Source organism: Octopus sinensis, linkage group LG3, assembly GCF_006345805.1.
Source record: "Octopus sinensis linkage group LG3, ASM634580v1, whole genome shotgun sequence".
Lineage (NCBI taxonomy): Eukaryota > Metazoa > Mollusca > Cephalopoda > Octopoda > Octopodidae > Octopus > Octopus sinensis.
This window is the reverse complement of record NC_042999.1, coordinates 90571396-90585546: the sequence shown is the minus strand read 5'-3', so window position 1 is coordinate 90585546 and position 14151 is coordinate 90571396.

The following is a 14151-nucleotide window of genomic DNA, read 5'->3' as shown; positions in this document are numbered from 1 at the left end:
TGTATTGGCAGCAACCCTATCTGCATTATGATTATTGCTTTGGTTTTAATCGTGGTTCATATCCTTAGTATTTATCTCGAGAACAAAATCTGTCAAACTTCTAACGCTGTTAATTGTGCGTGTTTTGATGGTCGGTTTTGCTAGTTAGAGCTGTCTTTCTTCTCAACAAACATAGCATGCTGGCAAAATAACTTCACACTGAAATATAAAAAGTTAGCTTTTTTATGTCCCAGCACCTCCTCATGCTGTTCATGTTGCCGATCAAGAAATCCCTCCAAACCTTTTCATAGAATTAGTACAGACCTTTATTCATCTCAAAAGTCTACAAGTATTTCTCTCCATAGTTCAACAACTGACGAGTGCTGATCCTGGTTTCATGTCATGCCATATTACACATTGTAGTAATGTGCTGTTATTCATCAGTCTAATGTTACCGTGTAATTAAAGCTACAATCTTTTGTAAAAAGATGCTTCTCTGCATGTATCCAAAGAAGGTAACCAACTGTTCGAGATGGTCGGGGCTTTTGGTGGGAAGGTACTATTCTTATAGAGCTTAAATTAAAGGTAAAACCTACGTATGTTTCAATAGCACACAAAAATAGTCCTCTGCACCAAAACGACTGAATTTAAACACCACGTGTGCGAATGTCTGTCTGTATGCATGTATGTATCTATCTAGCTATCTACCTACCTATCTATCTATTTATCCATGTATGTATACGTGCAGAATCGTATATTTTGTTTTATGTATGTATTTTCATGCATATAGTTGCATATCTTGACATGCTCATAAATACTTAAATGATAAGCTTCTGATATTTTTCACAAATTTTTATAGTTCCAATGATGGCTTGAATTTGTAGTCTTAGAATAAGCTTTCTCCTTTCGAGAAGCCAAATTTCTCAAGGTTCGTATTTAGGCAGTGTGTTACATATCCTACTGCCCCCAAAATGACAGGTATAAACCGAAACTTGTAATCTGGATAGAGTAACTGCAGATTTCCCAATAGTTCAGCTTAGGTATTCTCTTTTCCGCTGATCTTTAGCTTTATGTTAACATCCGCTAGGCAGCTGATTTCTAAAACTGCACAGTTTCTTTGCTCTATCCCAAATCATTACATCAGGTCTATTGTGTTTATATTTTATTGAGGTTTTCACTGGGATATTCCACCAGCACTCCTTTTTATTGAGTGGCTATGGCTTCCACCATATCAGGGGTTCTTATTTCTTTGTCCTCGGAGTTATCCTTCCGACGGATCTCATTATACAGTGTCCTAGGTACCACATCATGTCTCATCAGAAGATTAACACCGTGATGATATTTTCGAACAAATGCTTATGATGTGGGTGATATCTTTGGTATTGACTCCACAAAGTCTGCATCGATTGTTACATTTTGCTGCTTTTCCAGCATCTCTGTCCCTTTTGTGCATCAGGTATTTGGTTGATATCTTTTAGTCCTGTATGTATGTATACATACATACATACATACATACATACATACATACATACATACATACATACATACATACTTACATACATACATATATACATACATATACATACATACATACATACATATGCATACACATACATATACATATATAACGTAAATTGCAGAGTAGCTCACATTGATTGTTGATAAGAATCGTGCTATCAGATTTGTGTTAAAGGAAATTATAAGAGGAAAGCAACAGATGTTTGTTACGTTTATAAATGATTTTTTTTTCTCCAGTCAGTCAAATATCTCAGTCAATACGTTAATCTTAGATTACTTTAAAATTCGCTTTTACTTTATTGTTACTGCATAAATACATGTACAATCGTTTGCTATTCAACTTGACATTATTTTCCCAGTCACCATAGCCATTTATTACAAAGTCACTGCAAGGCACCACATTCCTGGATAACTAATGCGTTATTAAAATACAGAAGTAAAGGTATTTAATGCCATTATTATTGTTTTCCATTTCAAGTCGTTGTTGTTGTTGTTTAGCTCCCACAATAGTAGATAGTTATGTGTGGTTGATGTTGTTGTTGATATTAGCTCCAGATGGTCGGACGTATGACCGGGAAATTAATTTAAGTATTTTATAATTATAATGAATTTAAGTATTTTATAATTCACTATATAGGCGTAGGAGTGGCTGTGTGGTAAGTAGCTTGCTTACTAACCACATGGTTCCGGGTTCAGAAATAAGATTAAGAGGTGTTTTCATATATCAATAGTAAAAAGTAAAATGTATCATTCAGATTGGCAATAGGAAATAATAATAATAATAATAATAATAATAATAATAATAATAATAATAATAATAATAATATAATAATAACTACAATAATAACAATAATAATAATAATAATGTTTAGAATAGGTGAGAGAGGGGCGTATCTAAGTACATATTGTAAAAGAAATAGATTACATGCAAATAATGTATATATATATATATATATATATATCATCATCATCATCACCATCATCATTTAACGTCCGCTTTCCATGCTAGCATGGGTTGGACGGTTCAACTGGGGTCTGGGGAGCCCGAGGGCTGCACCAGGCCAGTCAGATCTGGCAGTGTTTCTACAGCTGGATGCCCTTCCTAACGCCAACCACTCCGAGAGTGTAGTGGGTGATTTTATGTGCCACCGACACAGGTGCCAGACGAGGCTGGCGAACGGCCACGCTCGGATGGTGTTTTTATGTGCCACCGACACAGGTGCCAGACGAGGCTGGCGAACGGCCACGCTCGGATGGTGTTTTTATGTGCCACCGACACAGGTGCCAGACGAGGCTGGCGAACGGCCACGCTCGGATGGTGTTTTTATGTGCCACCGACACAGGTGACAGACAAGGCTAGCAGACGACCACGCTCGGATGGTGTTTTTTTATGTGCCACCGACACAGGAGCCAGATGAGGCTGGCGATCGGCCACGATCGGATGGTGATTGTTACGTGCCCACAGCATGGAGGCCCGTCGGTGCGGCACTGGCTACGGCCACGTTCGGATGGTTTTCTCGTGTGCCACCGGTACTGGTACCACAAAGATACAAATTCCATTGATGTTCATCTATTTTGATTTTGTTTGATTTTTTGATTTTTTGATTTGATTTTCACTTGCCTCAACAGGTCTTCACAAGTGTCACAAGAAGGAAAGTATGCACAGGTAGACTGACTACGTCCCAGGTAGGGGCCACGGGTTATGGCCTGACTAGTCTTGCCGGGTCTTCTCACGCACAGCATACTTCCATAGGTCTCGGTCTCTAGTCATTTCCTTGGTGAGACCTAAAGTTCGAAGGTCGTGCTTCACCACTTCGTCCCAGGTTTTCCTGTGTCTACCTCTTCCACAGGTTCCCTCAACTGCTAGGGTGTAGCACTTTTGCACACAACTATCTTCAGCCATTCTCGTCATATGACCATACCAGCGCAGCCGTCTCTCTTGCACACCACAACTGACGCTTCTTAGGTTCAACTTTTCTCTCAAGGTACTTACACTCTGACGATTATGAACACTGACATTACACATCCATCGGAGCATACTGGCTTCATTTCTTGCAAGCTTACGCATATCCTCAGCAGTCACGGCCCATGTTTCACTACCATGTAGCATGGCTGTACGTACACATGCATCATACAGTCTGCCTTTTTCTCTGAGCGAGAGGCCTTTTGTCACCAGCAGGGGTAAGAGCTCTCTAAACTTTGCCCAGGCTATTCTTACTCTAGCAGTTACACTTTCAGCACACCCACCCCCGCTGCTGACTTGGTCTCCTAGGTAGCGGAAGCTATCAACTACTTAATTTAAGTAGAGGTCCAAAAATTGTCTAAAAATATATATTGAGAAAAATGGTAAGGTATATGAATATATAAATATTTGGGACAGGTGTTATATTCATGAAATGTGGGTCATACAATATAGGTGGTGGTTGCATAACATATGTATATCCAAGTAGCGTAATATAATTAATGTAGAGATTATTACAAAATAGAAATCTGATACCACGGATAGGAATAATGTAGGGAGAAGTATTATACAAAAAACTAAATTATAAGGAGAAGGTATAAGATAAAAGTAGTTAAGGTAGTGGGGTGGAAAGATTATTTAAGATTAATAAACAGGAATTTTGACATATGTCTGCAAGAAAGAACTTTTCATCTCTCGAATTAACAAGGAAACCGTTCATTTTCATTATTTTGTAACTCTCCTCTCGGTATAATTTGCAGATTTTGTTATTATGTCAATAAGATAGAGCTGGAGAGAGTATTTTCCAAGAAATAGAGTAATCTTTATTGCTTTTTTAAGTTGCCAAACCTTTTTGATATGGACTTGTGCTATTTTCTTTTCTAGGGTCATTAAAAGATGATTTATGATTATTTAATCTTAATTTGAAAGAATTTTGTGTACATCCGACGTAAGTAAATTTAGAGAGATTATGGGTAATAATTGTTACTTGATATACTACATCGTTCAATTTACAGTTACCATCTACCTCGCAAGTACTCGGGTTTCTACAATTACAATTAGAATTATTAGTTGGTACTCTGTTGTTACGTCTATATGTATTAGGGGTAACTGAGTTTTGGTTATTCTAGATAATTGCTGTTATTAGACATAGAATTATTGGGGTTAGAAGGTATATTAGAAGCTTTTTTAAAATAGAATTGGTCTATTTTCTTATTGTTAAATGAAGAGATGATCCTAAATAGGTTTGGAAATACTGAAAATTTAAATCTGATCGTTTTTTTATTAAATATATTTGCAGATTTAGAGTTTTGAAAGTTTTTTTAATAAGATTTCTCATGGATCTAATAAAATTAGATTTTAGATGTTTTGCAAAAAGAATTTTGATCCAAATGATGTTATTGTTGATTTCTTCATTATCGTAGCAGTTTATATTTTGTGGGTTATCTATTCTTACATATGGTATAGGTTTCTTTTTTTTATATTATTCCTAACTTTATTAATATGATTTTTGCGTCATGTAAATTATTAGAAGGATGAGATGTTGTGAGATAAGTTCGATTTTATTAAGTGTGTGGGTTTCATGTTCTTATCTATATTTATTTGTTTTCGGTATTTATTGTCCGTTTACTTGGGTTTAATTACTTTATTAACAGTGTATTTGGTGATTAGTGGGATTAGTGTTAATAGTCCTTTTAGTGAGGTTATGGCTGTGGTGTTCATATTTATAGTGTTTATTATTATATTAATTGTTGTTGTAGGATTTGTGTCCGTTGCTAAAGTATTGCTGATGGTCCGTTGCTAAAGTATGGTGATAGCTAGTCCTTGGCTTTTGAAGAATTTGTGTAATCCCTTTTTGTATTGCTCAAGTTTCCTGTTGGAAGTATTTCTAACTAAGAATAGTGCATCGTCGCGGTAAAGACCACCTTCTAATTCAGGGAATTCGTCTTTGAGTAAATGTAAAAGGTAAATTCCAATTAAGTCGGTGACTTCAGCAGATTCTTGCACGCCCATTGATACATCGAAACAATCTGGAGTATCCTTCCTAATCAAATATTTACTTTGATGAGAGATTATAGTTTTTCTAGCTACTATTCTGACTGCCAGTCATAAAGCATCCGAGACATTTGATTAATGATTGTCAGTGGCTCTTACTCGGCTATATGTGTGTGTGTATACATACATACACGCATATATATATATACATATATATAGAGAGAGAGAGGTTATGAGAGGTAATGGTGTCAATAAGACTCAAAGGTGTCAGGTAATTCTGAGTAAGTGCTATGGACAGACTATAGTTAAGCTCCAGGTTCGGTGATTATGCGAATGAGGAGTCCAATGTAGGTCATATATCATCATGTTTACACACCACACACACATATATATATACACATACATACATTACATACATACATTACATACATATATATATATATATATATTATATATACTATATATATATAAAGGGAAAGTTTACGAAAATAAACAAAAAACGAGGCAGGTGGTGTAAAAACAAACAGATGTATTAGTATAGCGCTCAGGAATAGAAAAAGTCTTTTAGTTTCGAGCCTACGCTCTTCTACAGAAAGATACACAGAACAAAACAAGGAGAGAAAAAAATGTGTGTAGCAGCTAACGATATATCATGGCGTATATATATATATATGTATGAATGTATGTATGTATGTGTGTGTGTGTATATAGGTGCCGTGTGACTGTGGTAAGAAGCTTGCTTCCCAACCACATGGTTCTGGGTTCTGTTCCACTGCTTAGCACCTCGGGCAAGTGTCTTCTACTATAGCCTCGGCCCGACCAAAGCATTTTGAGTCGATTTGGTAGACGGAGGAGCGTAAGCTCGAAATGTTAAAGACTTTTTCACTTCCCGAGCATTAAACTAATACATCTATTTGTTGTCTACACCACCTCTCTTCGTCTTTTGTGTTTTTTTTTTGTGACTTCTCCCCATATATACTTGTGTGTGTGTATGTATATGTGTGTATTTTTGTGCTTATGTTAGCCGCTACCACTGCTTGACATCCCAGTAATTTAGCAATTTGACAAGAAGAAACCAATAGAAAAAGTACCAGGCGTAAAAATAAGTCCCGGGGCGATTTGTTTTACAAAACATTTCAAGGCAGTGCCTCAGCATATGGATGCATTCCAATGACTGAAATAAGTAAAGGATAAATGATAAAAAAGACTGGCGAAGGGAGGAAGATATCCTCAAACCAAAGACTTGGTCTGAATGCTTGCAAGAGAATGGACTCTGTTAAAGAGACCTAAGGTACTCTGTAACAGTGTCAAGCTAGGCAATGGATTAAGTCTACCACCCATGGTAGGATTTGAACTCAGAATGCAAAGAACCACATTGGAAATACAACCAAGCATCCACTCTGTTGTTTTTACAGTTCTTCCACTCCACTACCCTGGATTGACACATTTTATATTTTTTTATCAAATTCAAAAGTCCAAAATGCAATGTTGACTTTGGCTAGATTTGAACTCAAGGTGCCAAGTGCTCTAATCATTCACCCAGTTCTTCGTAGAGTTAGAGTCCCATGAGATATCATCCAGAGGTCCCAATCTCCTTCTACCTGTCCTGTCAAACAACTTTTTACATCATCTGTAGATTTTCTTCTACTCTACAATTTACACACACACACACATACACAAATATAGAAAATCTAAAGAAAACAGAAACAATAATTAAATGAATAAACAGATTTAAACAAACAAAGCATTTCTTTTGTTGATGCAAACATTTATTTCTCTGAGATGATGAAGAAAATATTCCCAAAATACTTTCACAATACCTTCAATACAACAGAAGAAAAACAAGATGTAGTAGTATTAATAATAATAATAATAATAATAATAATAATAATAATAATAATAATAATAATAATAATAATAATAATGATAATGATAATAATGATAATAATAATAAAGGAAAAAAATGGAAACAAATAATTAATGTTATTCAGTATAATGTTATTTGTTGTTAAAATAATAAATACAATATTAGAATTATAAAACTGGATCTTATTTATATTTTATTTTGGGTTGTCTTTTGTTTTCATACATTTTTATTTTTATTATTTCGCTTCTTCCTCCTCCTCCTCTCAAAACTACTTCTACTATGACTGATGATGATGATGCTCTTTTCTTCTTCTTTCTCATTCTCCTCTTCCTTTCTCTTCTTTTTCTTCTGTCTTCTCCTCCACATCTCCCCCTCCTCTGCCTTCTTTTTCTCTTTCTTCATCCTTTTCTTCCCCTTCCTCCTCTGCTTCTACTCTGCTTTCTCCTCTTCATCGTTTTTGTCTTCTTTTTCTTCTTCTTTCCCCTCCTTCCTCTTTTCCCCCTTCTTCTTTCCTCCTCCCCCTTATTCTTATTCTCTTATTCTCCTCTTACTCATTCTCCTTCTCATTCTCCTCCTCCTCAGCTTCAGCCTTCTCCTCCTCCTCCTCCTTCTTCTTCTCTTTCTTCTTCTTCCAATAACCTTAATGAACACTATTATTGTAAAGAGCTAAAAAAACAATACTTACAAGAAGCCTAGCGCAGTGAATGATTTATTCTGGTGTTACAGCGAAATATAAAATTCTGATATAATCAGTGCAACAGAATAGCAAAAGTGAAGGGAAAGCGTGATGTTTTGAAATAGTTGTATCAATAGTGGTAAAGATGGTGGTGGCCATGGTGCTGGTGGTGCCAGTGGAAGCAACATTAGTGATGGCAGTGACTGTAGGGGTGATAGTAGTGGTGGTGCCTATTTATAGTACATTAAATGGGGCTATTAATTCTAATATTGAGGAGTGTTGCTGTTGTTGTTGTTGTTGTTGTTGTTGTTGTTGTTGTTGCTGTTGTTGTTGTTGTTACTAATGATAATGATGATGATGATGAAGTTGATAACAACGATGACAATGATGATGATGACTACGACAACAACGAAGATGACAAAGATGATGATGATGGTTATGATGATGGTGATGATACTGTTTAGCCCCAGGTTATTCCTGATTTATTAAAAAACTATTCTAGCCATGAGCACTTCATCATTTTAGGATAGACATAGGCAAACTGCACCCTGTGGGACTTTCTGAATGACAAGCTTAACACAACATTACCTTGAATGTTTTTTAGTAGAGTAACCCTTCTGAAGATAAGCCATGTCACATGCAACCCACTTCTTGAAAAAAGTTGCCTTGGCCTGTTTTAGACGTATGTCCAAAATTACAATATCTAATGTTTAAGATCTGATTTTAGGGATATTTGACTGCTGTTTCAGGCATCTTAAAAATCATATAAAGGCTCCTTCATGACTCAGATTGTTGTTGCTGTTGTTGTTGATCATGGTGGTGTTGGTGGTGGTGAATTACTGCTTACCAACTTCAATTTTATTTTCCTTTCTTATCACACTTTGCCTGTTTTCTTTATTCCATTACTTCCTAGCGGCCAAACAAACTCTATGTATTGTTCAACCTACATTATTTTGGGTGGTGGGCTTCATTCTTTCCTTCTCCTTTTCCCTAGCTTGATGAAAGACCAGAATCCGAAATATCAAACATATCACCTTTTTAGTGCCTCCACAATATTAAAAACACTGACTTCACTCTTTTGTTGTTTTTGCTTTTGCACATGTCCTGCCTGGAGATTAATTTTTAACTGGATATAAATATAAACAAAATCCAGCTATTTGAAGCATGAGATACACAAGATCACTTCAAATAAACAGGTATTAAATTCCCCAAATTCATCCTCAAAGAATAACCAGATCTTCCAACAAATGATAAAACTAGCCAATGAAGGAGCTTTCATATACATGTTCATTCTGCATGAATTTTCAATGAAATCTTCTTTAGATCAAGTCTCACCCTACTATCTTAAACAAAAAAAGGTTATATTGAGGTATCCTAGAACTTATAAACAGGTATATTGTGTTTGGAAAAAAAAAGAATGGCAGTTGCTAAAAAGCATTCATGAAGTAAAACCATGTAGCAACACCAAATGGCAGTGCCCCAGCATGGCCACAGCTTGTGAGCTGAAACTAGAATCAATCAATCAATCAATCAATCAATTATCACAAGACTGCTTTGATCATTGGTCTGTTAAATCCTTGCTAATCTAGGTCCGTGGAGGCACATGGCTAGTTGTGGCGGTGCGTGGCTTAGTGATTAGGGTGTTGGGCTCACAATCATAAGATTGTGATTTCAATTCCTGGACCGGGCAATACATTGTGTTCTTGAACAAAATACTTCACTTCATGTAACTCCAGTACACTCAGCTGTAGGAATGAGTACCACTAGTGGAAACACATCACTTAGTGGTAAGGGTGTTGGATTCACGACCGTAAAATTCTGGTTTCAATCCCTGGACCAGGCGATTTGTTATGTTCTTGAGCAAAACATTTCATTTCATGTTGCTCCAGTCCACTCAGCTATAGAAATGAGTTTAGCCCAGAGAGGGATGGGCTTTGCCAGGCTTTCTCAACATAGGTGTGCTGTATGGCTGCAGCACCCCAATGACCCCAAAGGGGTTAAGGGAGTTGTTGGTTGTCAATTGTCTTGTCAATTGTCAATATAGGTTTAAGTAAATCATGCATGGACCTAAACAAAAAATTAACTTGAATTCTTTTTAGTAGTGTGGCCTGTCTGATGATGAGCCATGTATTTCTTGAAAAAGGTTGCCCACACCTTGTCAAAATAACAGCAATGACAAATGCTGAAATACTTGTTTCAGTTATTTGACTGTGGTCATGCTGGAGCACTGCTTTTAGTCCAACAAATCGATCCCAGAACTTATTCTTTGTAAGCCTAGTTCTTATTCCATTGATCTTTTTTGCCAAACTGCTTAGTTATGGGGACGTAAACACACCAACAGCAATTGTCAAGCGATGGTAGGGGGGTAGCAAACACAGACACACAAATACATACATATATACATATATATATGCATATATATAAAACACACATACACACACACACACACACACACACACACAATGGGCTTCTTTCAGTTTCCGTCTACCAAATCCACTCACAAGGCTTTGGTTGGCCCAAGGCTATAGTATAAGTCACTTGCCCAAAGTGCTATGCAGTGGGACTTAACCCAGAACCATATGGTTAGGAAGCAAGCTTCTTACCACACAGCCACTCCTGCACCTATGGTATGTAAAATATTCCTAATTTTAGAAGAAAATAAAAGCAAGATGTGACATTAATGCCTTTTCCATTAACAAGAGTGATGATGTAAGTTGTGTATTGTTCTTGTGCATCCTCAGATTACCCCAAGCCAAGCAGTTCTAAAACAAGCAGATAATTGACATGGTCTGAGTTTGCATGAAAATGATGTTAAATGAAAAGGATAATAAGCAGTTGGTAATAAAGTAATGCTAATTGTGTTCCATGAAATTACTGCTAGCTGGCAAAGGGAAAGTGAATAAGTGTACAGTGGCAAGTCTAATAGACAGTGGAATAGTGATGGTCTGAAAAACAGGATCTGAAACAGATCTAGAGTAGAGAGGGCATGTCATTCATGTGGTTGCTAATGGCAATGAAAGGACATTGGCAAACCTAACTGATTGATTGATTAACCAAACATTTAATCAAATGATTGATTAGTTAATTGGCTAGATGTTAACTAAGTAACTTATGATAATAATAATGACTTCAAATTTTGGCACAAGGCCAGCAATTTTAGGGGAAGGGGTAAGTCCTCAACTGGTATATATTTCATTGACCCTGAAAGGATGGACAACAAAGTTGACCTCAGCAGCATTTGAACTCAGAACAAAATCCCTTAAGAAATGGCATTAAGCATTTTGTCCAGTGCAGTAATGACTCTGCCAGCTCACCACCTTTTTGCCTTATGATAATAATACAAGATGTGAAATAGAACCAGTTCATGTGTTTATTTTTGGCATAATGACCCTCTTGAGATACAATATATATATATATATATATATATATATATATATATATATATATATTATATATATATATATATAATAATTATTATTTGAGAGAATAAAATCCAAACTTACATGCATATCATCATCATCATCATTTAACATCTGTTTTCTATGCAGGCATTGGTTGGATGGCTTGACAGAAACTGACAAGGTCAGGGGCTGCACAAGGTTCCATGGTCTGTTTTGGTATGGTTTCTGTAGCTGCATGCCCTTCCTACTGCTAACCACTTTACAAAGTGTACTGGCTGCTTTTTACATGGCCCCATCACCGGTGCTTTTTATGTGGCACCAGCACCCACACCAATGTTATTTTAAATGGCACCTTGTTTTTAAGGTATCAATTCTGTTGTGGAAGCCTAGTCTTCTGGAGTACAGCAATGTGTCACTTATCTTGATCCTCTGTCATCTCCTTAAGGCTCAGAATTTTGGGATCAACCAAACACCTATACACTCTGTAAATTAGTTGGCATTAGGAAGGGCATCCAACTGTAGAAACCAAACCAAAACAGACCATGGAACCTTGTGCAGCCTTATACAAATACACTTATGTATGTTTGTTCGTGCATGTGTCTTTTGTATGTGTGTGTGTGTGTGTGTTTACATTCTACAGCTTTGCATAAATGCATTAAACTAAAAACAATAACAGCTGTTGATAACCCCTGTCAATAAAATCATCTAGCTTTCAAAGAGAAGAGGAAAAAAGCATCCTTCTTTTGACAACAGATATGGATTTGCAACAAGAAGGGTATCTAAAAATAAAATATACCGGTAATTCATCCATGTTATCATGGAAAAACAAACGTGAAACAAACAAATGAAAAAACAAAGAAAAAACTGGGAAATGATGAAAGACAAGACTGTAATCTAATTGTTGCGTGATTGCTTTGTTGCAACATCTGTCTCTTTGTATCTCAAAGAAAACCTATCAATCTATACAGTATTTCTGTTTTAAATTTTAATGTACATGTCTAGTGAAGTAATAAGTTTGTAGAAGTGAAGCAAAATGTGTGTTTGTGATAAAATATGTTGTTTGCTGGTCGTTGTTTTGTACGAGTATAGCTCTATCCCATACATATTGATTCCATCATCAATAGCATCATTATCACTAGCATCAATGGTTATCCAGTTTCGATGTTTGAATCTGTTAAACAGTTTAGATATCCAGCATATCATCAGTTTTAGTATTTTTGTTGTCTCATATGTAAGACCCAGCATCCTGACAACTGAACTCAAGGCTTCTTCATAAATCTTTCTGTTCATTCAACTGTACTAGCCAGCAAGATAGCCTTGGAATGATTATTGTATAGTCCTACATACACTATATCTGGTTAAAGGATACAATTGACAAGGTTAAAGGATACAATTGACAATACCTTTCATTATAAGTCAACTGAGTTAGGATGGCCTGGAGTAAGCAAACAACAGCAAATAGCACTTTGCGTTTTTGCAATCCAGCACTCAATGTCCATTTACATTATAAGTCATTTCTCCTGCACACTTCAGTTGATGCTTTAAATGCTTAGGATTTCTTTTAGCTCTCTTTTACCCAATCTTCCCATGGAAAATAAGCATTATAGAACCAGTGGGCCATATCACTTATAGAGCCAGTGGATCACACACTTCAATTTCCACAGATTTTTCCACAGTCAGTGTCATGTCTCACTGTCATACAACATAATACTTCTTACACAAATTTCATGAAGTTTGCCTTTTACAGAGAATGAGTAAAAGAGAGAGAAAGAGAGAGAGGGGAGAGAGAGAGATCTTTTACTGACTACCTAAATATTTTCCATTCCTTTGGATCTACAGCAGCTATACTTTCATTAACACAACACAGCACAGCAATAATTAGATGTCTAGTGAGACATCTAGGTGGGTATCGAAATTTCATTTCATAAGTTCTTTACTGTTAACTATTGTTTTACCACAATTACATCTGGTTCTGCCACGGAACCAACTGTATCATTTATGATCATATTGTCAGCACTGTTCCTGATATTAACTCTTTAGCATTCAGATTACTCTGTCAAATATAATGCTTATTTATGTACATTGTTTTGAATTAATCATGCATTGTCTCACACCTACAAGATTTTAATTTTCTGATAGTTTATTTTTAGATTGACATTGTAAGATAAGTGTGAGAGGCTGGATCTGACTGGTTTGAACATAAAACAGGTAAAATAATTGGGCTGGATATGGCTGGCTTACATGGTAATGGGTTAAGTATCATCCTGCTTCTTGCTATATGTCATTAATCTCTGTCACATGCAGATATAGATCTTACCTCATGTAAATATTGACCTTGCCACATGCAGATATAGATCTTATCTCCAGTAAATATTGCTTCAGCTACATATTAAGTTGTCTCACTGATAAATCAAATGTTTGCTTATGGCTTCTGCTTCTTGTAAATATAACTCATCTTCTGTAAATACTTCGAGAATCTGTAATTCATCAATTGAATCTAAAATGCTAGAAATAGACAGAATATTTCATCTGTGAATGGTGATCACCTTCAAAAATGTAATTAAATTAGTTGGTTGCCATGTAAAGGAATTTTACTTTTATTTTCAACTACACTTAACCCTTTTGATAGCAAACTGCCTGAAACTGCCTCTGGCTTTGTAGTACAAATGTCTTGTTTTCAAAAGTTCTAAATTAAAATCTTCCACCAAACCTTAGCAACAACTTATGTTCCTAACACTAGATTAATGATAACCTA